This window comes from Mixophyes fleayi, chromosome 4 (assembly GCF_038048845.1).
Source record: "Mixophyes fleayi isolate aMixFle1 chromosome 4, aMixFle1.hap1, whole genome shotgun sequence".
NCBI classification, from domain to species: Eukaryota; Metazoa; Chordata; class Amphibia; order Anura; family Limnodynastidae; genus Mixophyes; species Mixophyes fleayi.
In genome coordinates, this window is record NC_134405.1 from 44,390,506 (window position 1) to 44,414,225 (window position 23,720).

General features: G+C 42.6%; 2 long non-coding RNA genes across 2 annotated transcripts in view; one reads left to right on the forward strand and one right to left on the reverse strand.

Moving 5' to 3' along the window:
- The window catches only part of LOC142151320 (uncharacterized), a 179,915-nt gene that overhangs the window by 134,762 nt on the left and 21,433 nt on the right, over window positions 1-23,720 (forward strand). The window lies entirely within an intron of this gene.
- LOC142151314 (uncharacterized) lies at window positions 215-6,900 on the reverse strand. The gene is made up of 3 exons (XR_012691175.1): window positions 6,734-6,900; window positions 2,720-2,989; window positions 215-456 (listed from the first exon to the last, which is right to left on the reverse strand). It is a non-coding gene; the product is annotated as an uncharacterized LOC142151314 (long non-coding RNA).

Below are 23,720 nucleotides of genomic sequence, written 5' to 3' on the forward strand. Positions count from 1 at the left end.
GAACATTTAAGTGAGAGAAGTATTTGCCTTCCAGCTTAACCCCCTCTTTTTTAACATATTTTTTTATTAAATCTGATTTTTTTTGGTCAGGGACCAATGCAGCATTTCGACGTTTCTTCTTCAAGAGACTGCCCTTGGTTACAGAAACTGTTGGACTGCAGTTTCGGATTTGAACAGAAACCTCTACTCTTTTCCAGCATCCCACAGAAAAACATTCAGCAGTTCTTTTTTTTATTCAAAAGGAGATAAACGATCATATAACAATGTACTTTTAAAGAATGTTTAATGCATACTTGTAGATACAGGGAATTTAGAAGTACGTTTTGCTTTTGATTTTTAACCGAACTAATAACATACACAATTAAGACAAAAAATAAAACAAACTTGAATATATCAATACAGCCAATAATTTGTTGTAAACAGGTTCCAGCTTCTTTCCTCTATTTGGTTTTGTTTCTGGAAATAAAAGATCAAGATTCAGATTCAGCATGATAAAAAGTTTGGTATAAAATGATGTTCAGAATAATAATAATAATAATAATAATACTGAAGAAAATACTAATATTAAGTGAAAATGTCCCTGATCTGGAATTGTCTCTGCTCAAGATCACTTTAATGTTTTGATTCTCACAATAATAATTCTCAAAAATCTCCCCCGTCCCTAAAAAGTAGATTTATGAAAAATAATTGTGATGTTTAACTAGCAGACGCTGTCACAACAGAACTGGGCTACATAGTTGTCAACAGTCCAGATTTATTTGGGACAGTCTCAAATTCCAGTGGCTGAAGGTGTTCTGTTCTAAATTATCCTGGTTTTGCAATCAATGTTAGCAGATACTTGTTATTGATTGTCAGTAAATTTACTGATGAATGACCATCCTGACCTGAACTTGTCACACACAGACAATGGAGTGTAGCCTATCCATTCACCAGTACCACATGACTGTAAGTCAGTAGGCGGAGCCTCAGAGATGTCACTGGTTTCTAGCAAACTAATAGGCTGCCCCATGGTTGAGACCCAGATTGGACGCCTCGACTGTGTACAGGTGACAGACACGTGCTAAAGTGGACCTTTTGCTTCTGCAGTAAACAGTTCATAGTGTTCTGATAGATAAAATTATAAAAAATACCCTAAGTAGTGTCATTGGGTCTTAGGGGTTTGCTGGGCTACATTTTCATGATGTTTTGTTCAGCCTACAATATGACTGCCTCTGTTAAGTAGTGATGCCCTGTGTGATCCAGGCCATCTTACTTTACAGTTATGTAAATATTAGCTGTGGGTGCCATTGTTGAGACATGAGGTACAAAGTGCCTGGACAACGTATCCACATCAAAAATATAAACGCAGCGTTCCCCAAGTAAGGCTTACATTGCTTAATATATAAGATATGGGTTTCAAGATGGCCTGAGTACTTGTCAAAACAAGTTAATTCAAAGGGGCACTCTCAAAGATTTGTAGGGGATGTAGAAGAACAATTATTATTTTAATGAAAGAGTGGTAGGTGCCTTCAACAAACAGATGTTACAAAAACAACAGTTAAGGAAGGGTGATTGTACTGAAATAACTCCAGGGGGTAAATGTATCAAGCTGAGAGTTTTCCGGCGGGTTTGAAAAACCAATCAGATTCTACCTATCATTTATTTAGCACAGTCTACAAAATGACAGGTAGACTCTGATTGGTTGCTATAGGCAACTTCTCCACTTTTCAAATCCGCCGGGAAAACTCTCAGCTTGATACATTTACCCCCAGATGTTTGAAATAGGATTTCTGTTTGATATTGATGCTAAAAACAACCTGTGGCCATTTGGTTGTTAAAGATTGGCCCTCGTAAGCAACCTCTGCATCTATGCAAACAATCACTGCAGCTAACAGTTTATTTCCATGATTGCAGAGGTAGCTTAGGATGGGGAGTATCTGTGAAATGAAAAGGAGAATGAAGCTAATTAATAGGTGAATGTTAATTTCTTTTACTCATGTGCACCAAAAATACATATGCATAGTTCGTATGTAGTACTTTAAAACAGAGTCCCATTTGAATTTTACGGGAGATCACAACAGGTGTTTGTGTTTAATTTAATATTATTTGTATTTTATATTTATGTTTACAAATAATTACATTTTATATTTAGAAATTGACTTTTACATTTATTAATGACTGTCAAAACAATATTCTGTTTTATGTATAGGACACTACATTACATTATTATATTGTGTCTAATAAGGTATTTATTATTAAAACTGTCAAGCCACATCTATGCCATTATATTATTATGGGGCATAAATACACCTGACGCATGGCTACTGTTTTGGAGCTGGACACATCTTGAGATACGCTCAACTCTACATATGCGCATAAGTGCGCTTTTTTGGTGTGAGTCTTTTCCTACATATGTCTGGAGCGCAAATACGTCCACTTGTAGATCAACTTCAGTGTGTTTCTATGTTTTTAGCAGAGTTGTTTCATGTAATACCCAGGAAAAAAATAAAAATAGATTTAAACAACCAAAATAATTTTTCAGTGGAGAGAAAACATGTTAGTGATAAAAATCCTGACAATAAAATATTAAGTTAAAAGGGAAGACCTGATTGACCAATTGCTTGTTCCCTTCTATCAACTAAGTTCCAATGGAATTATAGGGAGGGTATGTGTAGAACAGGAGCGTGAACTACAGGCTTAGGCGATTTGAGAGTTATGATTCCATATGTCTCATACTTACTTTCTATGTACATCTTTTGTGGCTTGCTTTGGGTTGTAAAATGAGCTTCACATATGAACTCCATCTCATGCATGTCTTTCGTGGCATTCAGCGTGCACGTGACATTTGGAGAGTTTCCCTTATTTGGGACACATTCTGTTAATGTTGTATTGCTCTTTATCACCAATTCTACCTCCATTTCGTCAGTGCATGGCAATGTGCACGTGATCTTTGTGTTATAACCCTCCTTTATCTTGTCTTCAAAATGCAAAGTTGGAGTTGGTAGTATAGCTGAGGAGAGAAAGAATTCCATTATAATAAGAATAAGATTCAAGGATTTGACATTGCACTGATTTACATGTCATAGCACATACTTGCCAATTTCTTTTTACTCCCCTCCAGGAGATCCCGGAGGGAAGGTAACTTTCAAGTATTAAGGGGGCCGGGGGTAGTCAGTTTCACGGTTCTGACTACCCCGACAGAGGAGAGAACGACATGAGGAGGCTGATTGACTACTACACTGACCTGTGAAAAAAACTACTTACCGGAATCAAGATTACTTCACATCACGATTCGCTCTCTTGCCGACTGGAGAAAATGACATCATCAGACTCAGCGACTTGGCTTAAATCGGCGCTGGAAGTACCCGCCTGTCATTTATGTCCTGTAAGTATTATTTTAGGGGTTAAGGTTAGGGTTAGGATTAGGATAAGGGTTAGGGTTAACCCTAACTCCTAACCCTAATACTCCTAACACCCCTAACCCCTAATATAATACATACAGGACATAAATGATAGGCAGGTCCGCCCAGCGCCGCTTTAAGCCAAGTCGCTGACTCGGATGATGTCATTTTCTCCAATCGGCAGAGAGCGAATCGTGATGTGAAGTAATCTTGATTACGGTAAGTAGTTTTTTTTACAGATCGCTGTAGTACTCAATCGGCCTCCTCATGTCGTTCTCTCTTCTATAAGGGTAGTCAGTATCGTTAATTGGTACTACACCCAAGGAGGCGGGCCATCGTGTGTCACGTCATATTGGCCCCTCCCCTTGAGATGCTTGGGCAAGTATGGTCATAGCATCATTGTCTCCTTCCACTTGTCATCCTTGCCTTCCATATGTCGTACACTCTCTTTAACGTTAATGCAATATATTTACTTAATGCGCAAAAAAAAAATCATCTGAAGGTGCAAATTCCCTTTAAAGAAGTAATACAAACTTTTATTGCTACATTGTTTTTAAATAGATTAAAATAAGTCCAGTGTCTGAGGCTATCTATGACATAAAAGCACTGGAGGTAATTGTACAAAATATGCCGACTGTGTAAACCAATATCCTTGGTTTTGCCGCTCTACACCTTGATGGTCATACCCAACGCGTTTCATGGAGCACACCTACATACTGCTCACAGGAGGCACCACTGTATCCTAAAAGTGTGCCTGGGTGTGCCAGGAGGTGGAAATATCTGATAAGCGTATATACAACTTTTCTATTTTCTGTGTGAGGATTTATCTGGACTGCCTTTATTACATGTGCCAGTGTTTTAAGTTTTTTTTTTTTTTATATATATTGCTCATAATTTTATATTGCAAAATGTAAGGTTGAACCCGATTGGACTTGTTGCTGATTACATTGTTGAAGTGTGCGACCGTCTGCCCAGGAGACAGCTTTTCAAATGACCTAAGTGCATCACACTATACATCTATATACTTTATACTATTAACGTTAACACAAACCTGACTACCCTTTAATAGAATAATGAATATTATCCCAAGCCATACAGGAATCAGTTGTTAGGAAACAAGATCAAGATTACTTGCCACTCTGATGAGTAGAAGCTCTGTTTCACTGGGAGGGGTCAGTGATCAATATAACTGTGATGAAGAGGTAGGTACCAGACAAAATTAGTAATTAAGCCTTGTTGGATGTCTCATACAGTATTAGAGTCATGCCAGGTTTTTACACTTAGAGATTAACCCAAGGAGGGAATCAAACCCTCCCCACTGTAAATTACGTATGGGCCACTATTCTCCATGTGTTGTGCCCTATTGGCTGGACCCCTTATCTCCCAATATAATGGAGCCAGCCTCAGCAGGGGACTCATAGGCCGTGAATACGTCCAATAAGTGTGGCAGCAATGCAGAGTAGTATCAGGTGATCCTTAGGGGCAATCTCCATCGGATAAAAGACCCACAAAGGTTTTGTGATTAAATCTTGGTAACTGCACTTAAGTCACTTCCTAGAAAAACACAGGACAAATCATGGATGTAGCTTTCTGTGACCACAGCTCAGGGTAATGCACAAGGCAGGATGCATCCTTATGTGTTGATTGAAATACAACCAGCCCCTCACCCCAAATTCACTTTCTTTTTTTCTTTTACCACTGATTTAAAATCAGGAAACTCCCCCCCTTCAGTCCTAGGCCTTGGACTACTGCCCAAATAATGACTCATTGCAGCCAGTAATAACAAAGGGAGTTTTACATTACATAACGCCACACAGATTTGTGGAGAAACTAAACTATAGTCATTGAGCACAAGCTGCACTGTGCCTTAGTGTCAATAAGTCATAATAAAGCTTATGTTATGGCAGTGTTTAAAACAAGCTTTAACACGTTAACCCATCAGATTCTGAACTCCACATATCACATATAAGAGCCGTGTCAGGACTATTTTTGGCTGCATTGAAGATATAATACTTTTCCCTTTCAGATTATACTTGAATCCAGTAAAAAAACAAAGCAAAACACAAAAAACCCCCATAATGTTTACTTTACAAGAGCTGAAAATCAATATACCGGTGAAAGTCCAGAATAGAAAAAACTCCATAGGATATCAGTGTATATCCTACGCAGCAACATGAGTGGTTTATTAAAGAAAAAGTTTATTAAGCTTTCTCACTTATTGCAAAGACAAGATATGAGGGCAAGAAGCCGACTGGTAAAAGATGCAAATGCTTAAATCCTTAGCTATTATCCTGATTGCACAATACTGTTTACTATATATACAAACCTGTATCCTGTATTCAATAAAACAGCCTTCTAGGTTAAGAGACAATGGAGTATATTTACTAAACTGCGGGTTTGAAAAAGTGGAGATGCTGCCTATAGCAACCAATCAGATTCTAGCTGTCATTTATTTAGTACATTCTACAAAATGACAGCTAGAATCTGATTGGTTGCTATAAGCAACATCTGAACTTTTTCAAACCCGCAGTTTAGTAAATATACCCCCCAGGTGTGGATTAACCTCCTTACTGTTGACACCTGTTACAATCTAATAGGCATCTGCCAATAGTCTGGACTCCTTATCTCCCAACATAATGAAGCCAGCCTCATAGGGTGTTAATAAGCCCAGTAAGTGTCACATCTGTATAGAGTAGTACAATGTAACCCTTAGTGACACTCTCACTTTTTACAAACACAGGACAAATCATGGATGCAGCTTTTTGTGGCCACAGCTCAGGGTAATTATTTTCTTCTTATTTCAGTCTCCTGGACAAAACCATGTTACAATGCAGGGGGTGCAAATTAGTATTCTGTTTTGCACATAAGTTAAATACTGACTGTTTTTTCATGTAGCACACAGATACTTGATAGTTTATTTGTACACTGAAATTTAAAGTTGATATTTGTGTCCCAAATTCGCTTTCTCTTTTGATCACTTATTTAAAATCAGAACATTGTCCCTTTTTTCAGTGCTGGTACTTCACTAAACAGTGACTCATTCCAGCCAGAGATAGCAAAGGGAGAATATAACACCACACAGATTTGTGGGAAACGAAACTATAAGCAATGAGCACAACAAGCTGCTCTGTGCCTTACAGTGAATAACTCTTCATAAAGTATATTTTGTGCTGGTGTTTAAAACACACTTTTTTTTTTAACATGTTAACCCTTCAGATTATGAACTCCACATATCAAATATAAAATACATGCCAGGTCTGTTTATGGCTGCATTGAATATATAATGATTATCCATTTTCAGATCATACTTGAATCCAATAAAAAAAAAGTTAATACAATAAAATTAAACTTACCGTTTACATGGCAGGCAATGAAAACCAATATACTGATGAAAGTGCAGAGCAGAGAGAACTCCATTGAAGAACTGTGTGTTTCTCACTGTATCAACATGAGAGGTTTTGTAAGAAACAGCTTATAAAGCTCTTTCACTTATTGCAAAATGTGTTAGACAAGATGGGAGGAAGCCTATTGGTACAAATACAATCTGCTTTTTTCCCACTGGCTGTTAGCAGATACTTTCACTTCTGGAAGGAATGTATGTGATTTAATATGACACAACTTGGATGAATCAGCTATAAACAGAGTATAATATATAGTGCTTATCATCCAACTGAACCAGTATTTATAAATAAAAACGTGGCTGGATCACTTATAAATAACTTATGGTATGAATTTATTTCAATTGGTGGCGCAGAGCGCCGATGTACAGTATATATGTCACCGCATATGGGCACCTGTATCGTTACCTTCCTCTCGCAGACGATGATACCGGCATATCCTGGTATCAGGTTCACACCATACGCCATCCTGCAGTTAGATCTGAGCAGGTGCAGAGTCTGTCCTCCATTGATACCTCCTCTATTCCCTCATTGGCTATGGGACTATGGAGCACTATTTAAACCTCCTGTGTTCACCTGTCTGATGCCTGTTCTTCAAGCTCACTTCCTGCAGCTGTGGTGCTGGTTCCTGTCTTCCTTGTGGTTTGAATTTGGTCATCTCAGTCTTTTCTTAGCTCCGTGGCCAGTATTGAACTACCACTGTTCCAAGTATCTCTGTTACCATCTCCTGAGTTACTACATCGTGTCAGCTTTGGTTCTCTCTCCACTACCTCTCAGAGCTGCTACTGTTCCTGTGACGCTTCAGCTGTTATAATGTCTTACTCTGAGGATCTCTTTGAGAAAGAATGGCACCTCCTCCAACATCCGAGACATCTACTTCCACTATAAATGGAAGTTCTGGGTCAGGGTGCCTAAGAACAGGTGCAGACATGAAGGCAGTTTTGAGGGCTGAAAAACTTGCTAAGGCCTCTGGAGACCAATTAACCGTGTTAGCACCCTTCCGGGTGAGAGCAGTGATAGGAGCCACCAGGTAAGAAAATGAGCGTATAAACCTCCGATAGAAATTGGCGAGGCCAAGGAATCTTTGAATCGCCTTCAAGTTAGTAGGGAGGACCCAGTCCTGTATTGCTTGAACTTTACTGGGATCCATGGAGAAACCAGATAATGCGATAATGTATCCTAGAAAGGCCACCCTGGAGACCTCGAACTCACATTTTTCCAATTTTGCATAGAGGTGATGTTGGCATAATTTTTTCAGAACCTCACAAACTTGTTGGTGGTCCTCAGACAGAGATTGAGAGTAAGTTAAAATGTCATCCAGATAAACCACCACTGTTTTTCCCAGGAATTCACGTAAGACGTCGTTGATGAGGTCTTGGAAGACTGCCGGAGCGTTGCACAACCCGAACGGCATCACCAGATACTCATAATGTCCGGAGTGAGTATTGAAGGCCGTCTTCCACTCGTCTCCCTCTCTAATATGTACAAGGTTATAGGCACCCCGGAGGTCGATCTTTGAGAAAGTGGTGGCCAATTTGAGCTGGTCAAATAAAATGGAAATTAACGGCAAGGGATATGTGTTCTTGACCGTGATTTTATTCAGGCCACAATAATCTATGCAGGGTCTCAGACTGCCATCCTTTTTGGCCACAAAGAAACATCCAGCTCCTACTGGAGATTTTGAGGGACAGATAAATCCATTTTTTAGGTTCCCCTCTACGTACTGTTCCATAGCTTGGGTCTCTGAGATAAATAAGGGATACAGACCCCCTTTGGGCAACCCAAAACAAGATCAATAGCACAGTCGTAGTTCTGATGAGGCGGGCGAGAGTCAGTTTTATTTTTACAGAACACATCACCAAAGTCCTGGTAGGGTACGGGTAACAATTCCGGATTACGCTGTAGAACTCTAAGAGGTAGGGTCAAGCATGTAGAAGAGCACTCTGGACTCCAACGGATGATCTCCCCCTTCTTCCAATCAATAAGTGGATTATGACTCTGAAGCCAAGGATACCCCAGAATCAATGGAGCAGAGGGACAGGTGATCCGGAAGAATGAGAGCTCCTCCTTATGGAGGGCTCCTACAGATAACTGAACCAACGGAGTCTTAGCGAGTATTCTATCCTCAACCAAGGGGTTACCATCCAAGCTGCAGGTGGTAATGCTCAAACCCAATTTTACATCAGGAATACCAAGCGTCTGAGCCAAATGGATATCCAGGAAGTTACCTGCTGCACCTCTATCGAGGAAGGCTGATATAAATGTAGATTGATCTCTGAAGAATAGGCGTGCAGGTACTAACAAGGAAATTTCTGAAGAGATTATTTGGAAACCTAAGCACACCTTTTCACCAGCGCTTAGGTTTAGGCGTTTCCCGACTTGATAGGGCAGGGGCGAACTAGGTGGCCCGATTGACCACAATACATGTAGAGACCCAGGGAGCGCTGTCTGGAACATTCTTCAGGAGGCAGGGTAAGTGCCCAACTGCATAGGCTCAGGGTTGTCCGGAAAAGCAGAGCAAGGAGGCATAGATGGCTCTCTCTCAGTTTTCCTGTCCTTGATTCTGATTGATTTTGATAACAAGTTGCATCAAACTTTCAAGTGAGGTGGGCGTAGGATACTGCACTAAGGAGTCCTTGATTTGTTCAGTAAGATCTAAGCGGAACTGGCTCTGAATGCCTGGATCGTTCCAGCCACTGTCGGTTGACCATCGTCTGAAGTCTGCACAATACTCTTCAGCAGTGTGACGTCCTTGCCTAAACACCTGAAGATGAGACTCCGCTGAGACCACTCTGTCTGGGTTGTCATAAAGCAGGCCTAGGGCCTGGAAAAGGCTTCCACAGATTGTAAAGAGGGACTCGCTGGTGGAAGAGTAAAGGCCCAGGACTGGGGGTCGCCCTGGAGTAAGGAAATTACGATGCCGACTCTCTGCTATTCAGAGCCAGAGGAGCGTGGTCTGAGGCGAAAATATAACTCTCCTTGAAGTTGTGAAAGGAGGATCTGCTTCCAGTAAATCGATCAGCCAAGTACTGATGCCAGATGAGGCCTGTTAAACCTGCAGGTTTCTGGAGGACTCTTCTTGTGCTGACAAGCGATGAGATAAACTGTGTACAACTTGCGACAAGGTCTGGAACTGATTGGCTAAGACCTGAACTGAAGAAAGGTTCGGCTCACTGTCATCCATGACAGAATTACCTCCAATCTTCACTGGCCAGTTATAATGTTATGGCAACCAGTGCGACATAAACTTGTAGAACTTAGCAGAAGAGGTCTTCACCTATAGCAGCCGCCTTTCTCATAGACACTGTTTATGCTCACAGGTACTCGGATGCCCCTAGGACTTACACTCAGTGTAGTACAAGTTTAAGGTCACACGGCAGCACACAGGTACGGGAGGTAATACACGGAGTAGGGACAGGCCAGAGGTCTGCGGACTGGACAGCGATGGTAATATCCGACTAGCCTGACAGAGCACAGATGGAGACGTCTGGTACAAGCTGGGTCAGGGCCATAGGCAAAGGTTCAGAGTCCAGGTACAGGCAGAAGGTCACGGTCAAAGGCAAGGGTTCAGAGTCCGGGAACAGGCAAAGGTCATACACGAGAAAGCAATCCAAGTTTTTAAACACCAACACAGCACAGAAGCAGGTAGCAGACTGGAACAGACCGCTATAACTGGCAGTGAGGCTCAGGACTCACTGCCTTAAGTAGTACTAAGAGCCAATCAGAGCAAAGCCCGGAAAGTATCCCCAGGAATTGCCTAAGCAATGAGAAGCACTGGTGACCAATGGAGATGCAGTGCCCAGTTGCATAATTTAGATAGAGCCGCAAGATCCTAATCAGCCATAGATGGCTGAGTTTAAACAGCCCTGCGCGCACGCGCCCAACTGTTTGAGCTGGCCGGGAACGGCGGCAGGGAGCAGCAAGTGTCCTGGTTGTTGCCTAGGCAACCCGGGACAAGGCGGCCAGAAGTGACGTCATGGAGACGCCCGGGACGCCAGAGACCAGGGACAGTGAGAGACCAGGGAGCCTGTTTTGAGCCTTCTACTTGATGTCGTTGTATGATATTTAATATGAAAACAAAATTGGCACTGGGCAGCCACCTCATGGTTGTGTTGGAAGAGCTACTAAACTGCTAATCGGGAACTTTCTCTGAATCCTGGGCAGCAATCTGTTGGAGTTTATCACATATAAATTTAATTTTTCTGGAAAAAGGCTATTCTAATCTTCTGGCACTAGTTTTGTGCTGTTAATAAGACATAAGTTAAGTGCTGAGTCAGTGGGATACTTGTAATTGAAGATGGTAGTAGAGGGAGATCTTACAATATGTTTAGCTTTAGAAGTATCTCAGAAATTTCTGAAAAATTGTATTTAAGGTTTATATGATCACTAAGAATCACAAAAATCTTCAGCATGTGCTTTTGTAAGGGAGAAACTTAAAGTTGACCTGTCATCTACACACAGTTGGTTCATAGCGAACCAATAGTCTGAATTCTAATGAATATTGGATAAGCCTACAAAATAACTGCTTCCACTAGAGTTGATATATGAGGTACAAGCCGTTGACTGTGTTTTGCAATAGTAGCTTTGCACCTGCCACATTTCTCGATTTGCGAAAAGGTATCAAGCTCCTACTATCTCTCACTTCCCTCTCCCTCTTGAACATAAGCTGGGTCTTCTCCACCCTATGTCTTTTGTCTAGTGACCTACATTGGGGGCCTGATTCATGTTTGGACGCAACCTGCACTCAACCTGCACATAAAAAAGAGCATGGAAGTTGTGCCTAATTCCTACTGTATTCAAATCCAAGCGGATCTCAAAATACGTTTACATTTAAATCTGGGTGGAAGTATGCTTTGTCTACATGATATTTACCATATATATACACAGAACAGACTGCAGTATATGCACATGTGTCTGTTCACTAAAAACTCTTCATTGGTTGACATTGGTAAGGGCCAGTAGAAGACCCAGTATTGTGACATACGGTGGCATCGGTGGGACGATCTAGTCCTGGTTTAGAAAGTCAGGGAGTGCTCCAGGGGGACATATTCATATTTGTTTCAGGACCCTGCAAATATACGATCACCATATCATTGTACTGTGCATTGTAGTAGAACCCTTTTCATGTCTATGTAAGAATGTTGAAAGAAGCCTACCCTGCATATCAGGCCATGATAAAATAGAAAAAAAAGAGCAGGCCAAGAAGAGGTGCCAGCAAGATCTTTCTCAGCTGTCTTTGAGTCAGCATAAACCTGGGAAACTCTGATTAAATTATTGGATGTGTTGGACCGGGATCATCTGAATCAAGTGGGAGTACAGGTATCAGAAGATAATGAAAAATTGATACCAGGTCCGAGTCGCCTGATGTTTGAACAAGGGTCCATGTGGAGTGCCACTTTCAGTGAATTGACAGCTTCACCACTGGAGCTCCTGGTGATTATGGGACCAAACTCTTACAAAAGTGAGAAGGTATGTGTAATGGAAGTAAATTGGTAAAAAGTCATCCTGAAGTTAAGCTACCATGGTGTACCCATTTTCAATATTGATAACCACCTGCAGACTTTTTTAAACTATTATGACTGTTCTTGGGATCATGGAGTAAGAGTGGACCTGGAGGTAGGGTCAAGTCTTATTAGGAATCCTAAAATTCTAATGGGGAAGGCATGAGTTTGGTCACTTCTGGCGAGTACAATGAGATTAGAAGAGCTCTGCTGGTAAGATTTGCAGTTATCCTATAAACCTATTGGGTAAAATTCAGAAACACCCTGAAAAGTAATAGTAACACACACTGAGTTATCTTACAGTTGTCCTTTCCCCTGTGGTTTGAAGGGATGGATGTCAACCAGTTGAAATATCATCATATTGAACAATTCCAGCAGATATCTCTACCTGATTTCTAAGAATGGACACACATCAAAAGTCAACTGCTCCTCAACAGAGCCTGCAAGAGATCCAACAAAGGAGCAGAAAGTCATGCCAGCAGTCATTATACCAGGAGTCACACCTGTCAACGAGTCACATTTCATGCCACAGTAATTCCAGGTCAACAAGTAGGTTGAGGTCAGCGTTAGCTCTAGCTCCTGCTAAATGAGATCAGAAAAATGATTTGTCAGTGAAACTGTCCAAAGAGCCAATCCGTTCCCAGGAATGAGATCCAGCACTTACATGGTGATTTCCAACCACAGTGAATTACACCATCCAACAGAAGATATCCACTATGGTGATGAAGTAATATTACAAGCAGATTAAGCAATATTTCAAGTGGAAGTGGTGTGGAATTTGTGAGTCCATTTTCAACCTCTGAGGGTGGGAAAAAGAGGTTCAGGGACTGGGGTGTCCGGACTTTGTTCCTATGTCCCAGATGCTGTGAATGATCCAGATAGCAATGGTAGGGAACCAAATTAAGGATATTCCCATGGCCCATGTTAAACATGGAGGTGAAGATACTGGAGGGATTACTCAATGAAGTGGTCCTAGGGAAGAGCCTGGGTCCCCACGTAGTCAGTTTGTGGTGTTTGCACTGCTGATGTGGTCACCCACAGCCAGACCTGGAAAGGTTCCATTTCCCCATCCAGCCCTCAACTGGCCAATATGTCAGTGCAAACACTGACAGCACATGTAGCCCCATAGTCCCAGCACCAGCTAGTACGAAAATCGTCGAAAGTCCCAGCACATTCCTAGTACAAAAACCGTCGAGAGTTCGTTGAAATGAAACAGAGTCTTTATTTAGGACAAGAATCCCACAGATAATACTAGATGCTGGCAATTTGTAACTTCAGTAGCACAAGTCCATAGGCATAACAAGAACAGGATACCAGGTTACCAGGATTAGCATAGGAGCTGTAGACCAGGCACAGCAGGTTAGCTGCAGGTACAGGTTTGTCAGTATAACCAGGTTAGCTGGGAAGCTGTGCAGGAAAGACTGAAGTCCAGGTATAACAGATGAAACATCTCATTAATTCCTCAACCATGTGGGGTGGGTTTTGTCCTAGTTTAAAACCTGATTAAAGGTTATTGGAAATTCCATTAAACAGAGGTGCACAGAGGTGGACAACATTTATCACTTTGACTTTATGGTGATGCCTTTAAGAATGAAAAATGTTTCAGCTACCTTTTATCAGATGGATCACATCCTAGCAGATGCCCAGATTTCACCCACAAAAACTTGGACATTATAACCATCTTTAGTAACTGATGAATACCTGCAACATTTTTCTAGAGTATTGGCCTTAATGCAGGACTGACTATTGGACCTGACAAGTGCCAGATGAACATGGCAGAGGTGCTATACTCTGGCTGTGTACTTGGAGCCAATCGCGGCTCACCTCCGGCCTTTTCAAAGATTGGCGCTGTGGCAAGCCAATCAGCGCTAGCGATGGCGCCCAGTGAAGGTGCCGCGGCGGCGAGTATATAAACCACCAGCCGGCGCCATCTTGGTCAGAAGTCCTTCGGCGGAGAGTAGTGAGGACGTCATGGGACGTCCGGAGCGGTGGATCAAGAAAAGAAGACGCCGGAAGTGGCAGGGTGCCCTTGTCAGGGCAAGGAGCTACCCTGCCACTGTCACTCAATGCCGGAGAAGTCGGCGGGGAGCCCTTGTCAGGGATAAGAACGACCCTGCCAAGAAGGAAAGAAGAGGGCCATGCCGGAGACACTGGCGGGGAGCTCTTGTAAGGGCTGAGAGCGCCCTCGCCCTTAGAGCTTCGAGAAGACCCACGCCGAAGAGGAGAAGAGGCGCCGCCGGCTGGAGGGTCTGGAAGACCAGAAAAAGAAAACAGCGAGACCAAGCTGAGTATCCTGCGCAGAGCAGGTAAGTATATTCAGTATAAAGTCGGGCACTAGGCCCATGGCCAGGGTCGGGCACAAGGCCCGTGGGCACTAATTAGGGGCACAAGGCTTAGGGGTAAAAGGGCACAAGTTCCCATTAGTGAGTTAGGGGGCTCTAAGCCCAAGATGTTAGAAGGGCACAAGGCCCTAGTTAGGGGCTAGAAGCCCAGAAGTAGAAGGGCATAAGGCCCTAGGTAGTGGACTTAGAGCCCAAGGTAGAGAGGGGGCTAAGGCCCATAAGCAGAGCATAAGGCTCTGTAGCCTGCAAGGTAGAGAGGCCCATGGTGAGAGGCCTGAGCAGAGTAGGCGCAGTCCCGTGCGTGTGAGGTGAGTACACTGCGAGGAGTAAGGTAACAGTAGAGCAGAAGGCTCCTGTGGTGCTGTAGTAACTGTCTGGTTAGCTAGCAGCTGTGTACCCGTGTAGTAGCTTGCCATATACTGTATAGTTGTTTATTTTAGTTGCGTTGCCGGCCATTAGAGAGTAGTTAGGGTCGGGTCGCCTGTTGTAGTAAGTTTAGTGTTGTGGGTGCACATCTTAGCCTCACTGATAGAGCAGAGGGAGGCTGTGTGTTACTTGTCATCTGCAGGTGTCGGGGAGGAGCAGGAAAGCAGGGGTCGGAAGTGGGAGTGCCCCGCTGAGTATAGCGCTCGATTCCCTCTTTCAGTTAGGCCCTCACCGAGAGGTGTGCGAGGGGCTTGAGGCGGGACTGTTCCTGGTCTCAAGTGCCTGTAGTCCCGCACCTTGGCAAGAGCAAAGCGAGGTAGCTGCAAGTGAGCCTGACGGGAGTGTCTTCGCTCATTGCTGTGGTCTCGGACAACAGCCCTTTCCTGGTAGGCACAGCCGTAATTCTTGTTTCTTCGATAGAGGGAAGTCATTGGAGGTAACAGAGGATAGGTTGCTGATCTGCTGGGATCGGACTGTGGCTGGGGTGTATCGGAGGCGGACAGGAGGTGACCATCGTTTCTAAGGTAAATTCTTCTGTGTGCATCTGTACTATTCCCCGCAGGCATTACATTTACACACTAATGTGATAATGGTCCGAACAGTCGTTTATCATGTGATTGACCCAATAATTGGCTGAAAAACCTGTAGTGTGTACCCATCCTTAATAAATACTACGGAAAGACCTACAGGTTAAACAAATAACCGGAACAGTTATATAAATACCCTATCTGATTGGATATATAAATGTGAAAAAGCTAAAAGAAACATAATACATCGCAACAAGATACATTCACTTGATGCAAACAGAATACACATCAGCGAGACAACTGTAAACCTAAACACTCGGCATGTTTACTTCGATATGCAAATGGTAGTACAATAGAGTCGCCAAAATAAATTAAATTGACAATTATGTAGAAATTGGCTGACGTTGTTGACGTGATCCTAAAATGTACCTCAAACTGAAAAATGTAGCATCTAGAGTGAACAGGTGTCCAGGCATTGGAAATGTGAGCTCTATAACTGTACAGAGACAAAATAACACTACAAAGTATATCCAATCTATTATCATTAGTACATGTTGTATTTGATTATTATACTGATCTATGGTTGTGATCATTCATGGATTTACCAAATAATGTACAGTGGAAAATATGTGGCCAGAAATGTCCAATTAGAGAAGAACTCTAAACAAAATCCCTCTGTTAACATTACATCCTGTCCTATAGATACCTATAATGAGCTGTTTGCCCGATTCACTGGTTCCCCAAGACCTACAAAGCTACCACTCTGGTCTCCTATATACTAGTCTTAACACTAGGCCTGATTCAAGCCTACAGCAGTGTTGCCAGCAGTTCCACAGCTCTCTGCTGCCTGACCTGGCTCTGGCGCACTGTCCCACTGTCCCATACACCCTTGCTTTGGTCACCAAAGGCAGACTGTAAGAGTGAGTGAATGGCACGGTGAGAGGAGCATGAGAATTAATAATACTCCCTCTATCGCCCATGCGCAAGACTCCTGCGCTCCTTCAGTAATCAGTTATTGCAGAGCAGCCAGTTGGGAGGCGAGGTGAGAGTCCCCTAGGAAGGTGTCACCTGAGAAATGGTTCTTACTCTAATTCAAGTGTTATTCATATGCATTGGAAAGTATATAGGTGGCTAGAATGGGACCTCTGAAACAGCACATTCCCAGTAAGTATGACACAGTGTAGGAGGCCATATTGGATGTTAAGTAGAGTTCATCATTAATATAAAACAGCATGTAAGCTGCAGCATATCTAGAGGTTTAGCACAAAGTCCTTCACAATGCAAACAATCAAAGTTCCCTGTTAGGAAAAGAAAATACATCTGTCCTTTGATGGATTTTGAATCTGCTGTCTGCAACCACCATACACTGTGCTACGCGGGGTAGCAATTCTCCAGGCTGTTACAGTGCTTTTAGGAGGGAAAGAGAGAGAGTTGTACCGCATGAACGTAGACATAGCCACTAGATTTACTAAGCTGCGGGTTTGAAAAAGTGGGGATGTTGCCTATAGCAACCAATCCGATTTTAGCTTTCATTTATTTAGTACCTTCTACAAAATGACAGCTAGAATCTGATTGGTTGCTATAGGCAACATCCCCACTTTTTCAAATCCGCAGCTTAGTAAATCTAGCCCTAGGTGTTGCTGAAACTTGTTCCATACAAATTGTCCCCTCCTTAAATATATATAAAATAAATATGTGAGCAAAAGAGGATATGGAGTGTTCACATTGCAGTAATAGGAACGTGGTGTCCAAAGAGAGTGACAAATATAGTAGCACGGTGGCTCAGTGGTTAGCACTTCTGCCTTACAGCACTTCTGCCTTACATGAGTTTAATTCCTGACCATGGCCTTATCTGTGAGGAGTTTGTATGTTCTCCCCTTGTTTGCGTGGGTTTCCTCCGGGTGCTCCGGTTTCCTCCCACACTCCAAAAACATACTGGTAGGTTAATTGGCTGCTAACAAAATTGACCCTAGTCTGTGTGTCTGCCTGTGTGTGTGTATGTTAGGGAATTTAGACTGTAAGCTCCAATGGGGCAGGGACTGATGTGAGTTCTCTGTACAGCGCTGCGGAATTAGTGGAGCTATATAAATAAATGGTAGTAATAATAATAATAATAATAATATAGTCCATGTATCAGAAAAATGAGGCAGATCACATAAGATTCAGTTTTTGGCGCACTGGGCCTAGAGACAGCATAGATTCACACTGCCCAGTCAATGGCAATATATTTAAAGGATGGGTAAAATAGAAACTCAGGATTCAATGGAGATTTGTGTTTCACTTTCTTCAGGTTATTTTCCTATTTTCTCTCTCACTCTATATTATGTGGCAATAGTAAACCTCTTATTATTAAAATATCATTGGAGCAGCTGAGCGCTGGTTGGCAGTTGTATGAATACACATCCCGCTTCTCCGGCCAGTCTCAGTGCAAATGTGCCTTCCGGCTCACGCATCCGCGGTGGACCTGGAAACCACGGCTTGGACTCGATAATCTCTATGAAGACAGAACCCAAGCAGTCGCCATGCTCTTAATTTTGACCAGAGCACTACAAATGTTTTTGTATCAGGGGTTATCTAGGCAAGTTGCTAACCCTTAAGGGGGATTCAATTCTCTGCTATGATCCGTGGGAGTTTTCATTACTGACAATTTTAGAAAAATGTACTGGATTAGAATATTATATCTCTGTATTAATCTACGACTTTGCTGTTCAAATATTTTAATTATTTCAACCACAACTGTAAATAATATCAAATACATTTTTTTTACTGAAATAGTTTTTTGGCTTTGGGAGTTTACTAAGTTAATTTAAGTTACAGAGTTCTATTTACCTGGAGTGCAGCTTTCTCAGCTTTCTCCAGATCTCCCAAAGCCTCCTGAGTCCAGCGGTGTATAGCTCTTTGGCTTGTTTCATCACACATTCCTCTTTGAACTTTGGAAGCAGTAATAGTAGAACATAAGATATCCCAGCTAAGACCTTTATATTCTTATATTAACTTAGTTGGCCGGGCACTGTGGTGCGTGTCTGTAATCCCAGCTCCATGGGAGGCTGTGGTTGTTGGTCTTCATCCAAAACTAAATTTTATGTGTTCAACTGAGTTTGCTATATAGTTTATTCGAAAGTCTCTGTTGTGCTTTAATCTGCAATAAATAATAAAATCTAGTCAAATGCAAACTATGTTATATCATCCTTTATATCACAACTTTGCACTCTGTTGTTCTGTTGTAAATAACACCTTCTACTGTAGCACAGTTCTAAAGCTTTATGTGAAAAGTGCAACGTACTAAGCCCTAGGTTCCCAAAGTGTGCGCCGCGGCTCCCAGGGGTGCCGCAGCGGTGTCACAGGGGTGCGTGGCCAGAAGACAAAAAAACAACAACTTACCAATCCGGCAGCACCCGGGACCCAGCATCCTCCTCCCTCCTCGCTTCTCATTGAATGTCGGGCGTGACGTCATCACGCCCAACATTCAGTGACAAGCGGCCGGACAGAGGATGCTGGGTACCGAGCACCGCCGAATTGGTAAGAAGAAAGAAGAAATGACAGAAGAAATAGAAGAAAGAAGGTCAAGTATGGTAAGTAAAGAAACGGAGGGGAATAGTGATAGGAAACAGCAATGGAGGGGCAAAAGATGGGAGGAGGAGGCAGGGTGAGGATGCAGAGGGGGCACAGAGAGTGGATGCAGAGGGGCACAGAGAGTGTTGATGATGATGCACAGGGGGCATAGAGTGTGTGGATGATGATGCAGGTGAACAGTGTGAGTTAGCTGTACATTATTCTTTGACAGAAATATAATTGAAAAATATATATAAACATATTATTTTCCCTTGGATTTATGTGTATCTTTGTATACAACTAAATAAGTATTTCTGTCCTGACCTAAATACTTATTACGTTTTTTGACCCAACTACTTATAAAACGGGACTGCTCGGTAATTATTTTGGAGGGGTGCCTTGAAAAAATTATGGAGACTCTAAGGGTGCCGTGAACTACAAAAGTTTCGGAACCACTGTACTAAGCCAATGCTGGTACAACTGTATGTAGACCTTCCAACAAAAGTAAGTGAATGGCGCACCCTAGTGGTTTATGTCAATACAAAACTGAAATACTGGATTAAATCTCAATGTTATAAATCGCTAAATAAAAGACACTTAAGGATGGGTTCTAAAAAAGTGGAGGAAACAAACAAAGATGTTTAATTATAAAGCTAACATAAATTTTATTTTGTCGAGTTGCGCACCTCGTTTTGCAAAAGTGCATCTAGATTGCCGCTAAAGTGCATGGGTTTGCAAAAGAAGATGGCAGCATGTACGACGGAGGAGACGTTTTCACCAGTTGATAGGAGAGTTGCGTGGGGTAAGGATGTACCCTACAAATTACTAGTCCGCCTAGTTTTAAGGAGCAGCGTAAAATCGAGATTTAAATTTGTGGAGTGAGATTATTGGCATGAGATAGAAGGGTATAGAAAGCACATACTTTGCAAAATAACTTGATCTTTACACCAGCTCTGACCTGGAGGAAATCGGGTCCCATCCTACACTGTTAATGAGACGCATTTTGCCTTCCAGTTGCATTTTGGCGGAGAAGCGCGTTGGTCGGCGCACATTTCCAAACGGAAAAGAAAGATTCAAATGCGGTGTCACATGCAAAGACAGTCCCGATGTCACATCAATCTCCTGTGTAATTTAACCTAGAAATGAAGCTAAACTGAGCAGACAAATTGAAATTTTTATTTTAATGAAAGGAATTTTTCTAAAGGGATGGAAGGAGCACTGGTGTAAAGCCAAGGCGCATCCAATGTGCTCCATAAATTAGGCCCAGTGGAGGTAAACTGTCCTTAAATGGTGGTAAATGTGTTGGTTACACCTTCTGATGTTACTAAAGGTGTTCAGCGGTGTTCATGCGGATGTGTTAAGCTACAATGCTTTTGTAATTTAAACAGGTTGCTGTTTATTTAAAGATGATAACAACAGATCATCATCATCATCAACATTTATTTATATAGCGCCAGCAAATTCCGTAGCGCTTTACAATTGGGAACAAACATTAATAAGACAATACTGGGTAATACATACAGACAGAGAGGTAAGAGAACCCTGCTCGAAAGCTTACAATCTATGGGACAATGGGAGTTAGAAACACAAGGGCATGTGCTACATCATATTGCACAATGGACCAGCCAGACTGCAAAGGTAAAAGTATTGAGTGGGCTGTGTGTGTTGCAATGTTGGTCAGAAGGTTGTTGTCTTGCGTTAGCAGTGTAGAGGATGGCAATAGGGTAATCTAGGGAAATTAAGATGATGGTTGAGGAATATCATAACCTTGTCTGAAGAGGTGGGTTTTCAGTGAACGCTTGAAGGTTTAAAGACTAGAGGAAAGTCTTACTGTGCGAGGGAGGGAATTCCACAAAGTAGGTGCAGCCCGGAAAAAATCCTGTAACCGAGAATGGGAGGATGTGATGAGAGTGGAGGAGAGACGTAGATCTTGTGCAGAACGGAGGTGTCGAGTAGGGAGATATTTCGAGACAAGTGAGGAAATGTATGTCGGTGCAATTTTGTTGATGGCCTTGTATGTTAGTAGAAGAATTTTATATTGGATTCATTGAAATACAGGCAGCCAATGTAGAGACTGACAGAGTGGCTCAGCAGAGGAATAACGGTTTGTAAGGAAAATCAGTCTAGCCGCTGCGTGCAAAATAGATTGTAGGGGTTCAAGTCTGCCTTTGGGAAGACCAGTAAGGAGGGAATTGCAATAGTCGATGCGGGAGATGATGAGTGCATGAATTAATGTTTTTGCGGTGTCTTGTGTCAGATATGTGCGTATTCTGGAAATGTTCTTTAGGTGTATGTAACATGATTTAGATATAGAGTTGATGTGGGGAATAAACGACAGTTGTGAATCAAGGATTACACCTAGGCAACGAGCTTGCGTGGTGGTATTTATGGTCATGTTATCGACAGAAATAGAAATGTCAGGCAGGAAGCTTCTGTTCTTGGGTGGGAATATTATTAATTCAGTTTTTGAAAGATTGAGTTTGAGTTGGCGAGAAGACATCCAAGATGAAATGGCAGAAAGACAGTCAGTAACGCGAGACAACACAGATGGTGAAAGATCAGGAGAGGATAGATAAATTTGTGTATCATCCGCATAGAGATGATACTGAAATCCAAAGGAGCTTCTTAGTTTTCCAAGAGAAGTGGTGTAGATAGAGAATAGCAGAGGACCTAGGACTGAGCCTTGTGGAACTCCAACTGATAAAGGAAGCGGAGCAGAGGTGGATCCAGAGAAATTAACACTGAAAGAGCGATTAGATAGGTAGGATGAGAACCAGGATAGGACAGTGCCTTCAAGACCTAGGGATTGCAGCGTTTGTATGAGGAGAGAGTGGTCAACAGTGTCAAATGCAGCAGAGAGATCCAGGAGAATTAGAAGAGAGTATTGGTTATTATTTTTTGCTGTGATCAAATCATTGACAACTTTGGTCAGCGCCGTCTCTGTGGAGTGTTGAGAGCGAAAGCCTGACTGAAGAGGATCCAATAAGTTGTTTGCTGTAAGAAAGTGTGTGAGGCGTGTGTAGGCAATTCTCTCGAGAAGCTTGGAGGGGCATGGGAGCTGGGAGCTGGGGCGGTAATTTATGTGAGAGTTAGGGTCAGAATTCTGTTTTTTTAAAATGGGAGTTATCACTGCATGCTTGAATATAGATGGAAAAATACCAGTAGAAAGAGATGGATTACAGATTTTAGTTAGAGGGAGAATGAGCACAGGAGACAGGGACATACCCATTTGTGAGGGAATGGGATCAAGAGGACAGGAGGTAGAGTAGGAAGATGAGAAGAGAGTAGAAACTTCCTCTTCATTTGTGGGATCAAATGAAAAGAGAGTCCCATCCTAACAACAGATGAATGCAGTTACTCACAGTTGCTTGTAGTACAACAGTATCCAGCAGTAGCAACAGTTACAGCAATCAGGCAATGCAGATATACAGCATACTTGCCGACTCTCCTGAAATGTCCAGGAGGCTCCCGATATCCGGGTCAGTCTCCCGGACTCCCGGGAGAGCAGGCAATTCTCCCGATTCTCATCTGGCTCTACAAATTAAACGGCGGGGGCGCCCCCTATTTTTATTAGCAAAAAAAAGTGATGCCGGCTTTGGGGACTGGGCTAACGACACAATTCTTCGAGCCCCGCCCCCACACACCTACCTACCTCCCGGGACACAAGTTGCCAATGTTGACAACTATGATAAACAGTACACACTTGTATGTATGCTGGTATGCAGATGCAGTCTTGTAATACACTCTTATGTATACAGATATACAGATGTGATGCAGGTTTGCTATACTGCACAGCTGTGCAGTTTATTGTGACAGACTCCTCTAATATATCTGTAGGGACAGTAGGGAGCCTCCGTTCACTATAAGAGGGCTTTTGGGGACTTACATTAATGTGACCACACAGCTTCGGCGACTTGTCCCTCAGTGTCTTGATGGAAGTGTGGAGCGAAAAGACAAACTGCCAGTTTCGAAGGTCTGTCCTGCCCCACTTCCGTTTTTCTTCCTGGACCACCAGGAAACTAACGGTTGCTGTGGCAACCCGATTTTAGGAGAAGGAGCAAAACATTCCTAATATACTAACAAAATGAACTTCCATGCCACTCATATAAAAACTCCCCACCCCCAAATAAATATTATAACTTGCTTAAGGCTCAATAAAATAAATATCAACATTGCTGAGTAGAGTATATGTCTCATGACCCATTTTGCTACTCACTCAAAAAAAGCGCTGTAACCCATAGCAACCAGCCAGATCTGTCAATCTAGTGTAGTATAAAATAAATTAAAGTAAATATCGCAGTGATGATACCAGGCTTAATGTAACCCTCTGTGCCGCACAGCTGGCCTCCCCGGTACCTCTCCCAGGTTCAAAACTACCTAGGACGCAGACCCTCTACCCTTTAAGGCTACCAGCAAGGCAGCGGTCCTGAGTCACTATCACTCCGCTTTTGACAGACACACATTCCCCAAGACCTAGAGGGGAGTAGATCAGGACAAAGGCAGTATTATAAGGACCGACCTTGCCTGTCTCCTGACAGAGACCTAGATCTCAACGCCAGTCTGACTACAGCTATCACTGGGTGGTGAATGCCCA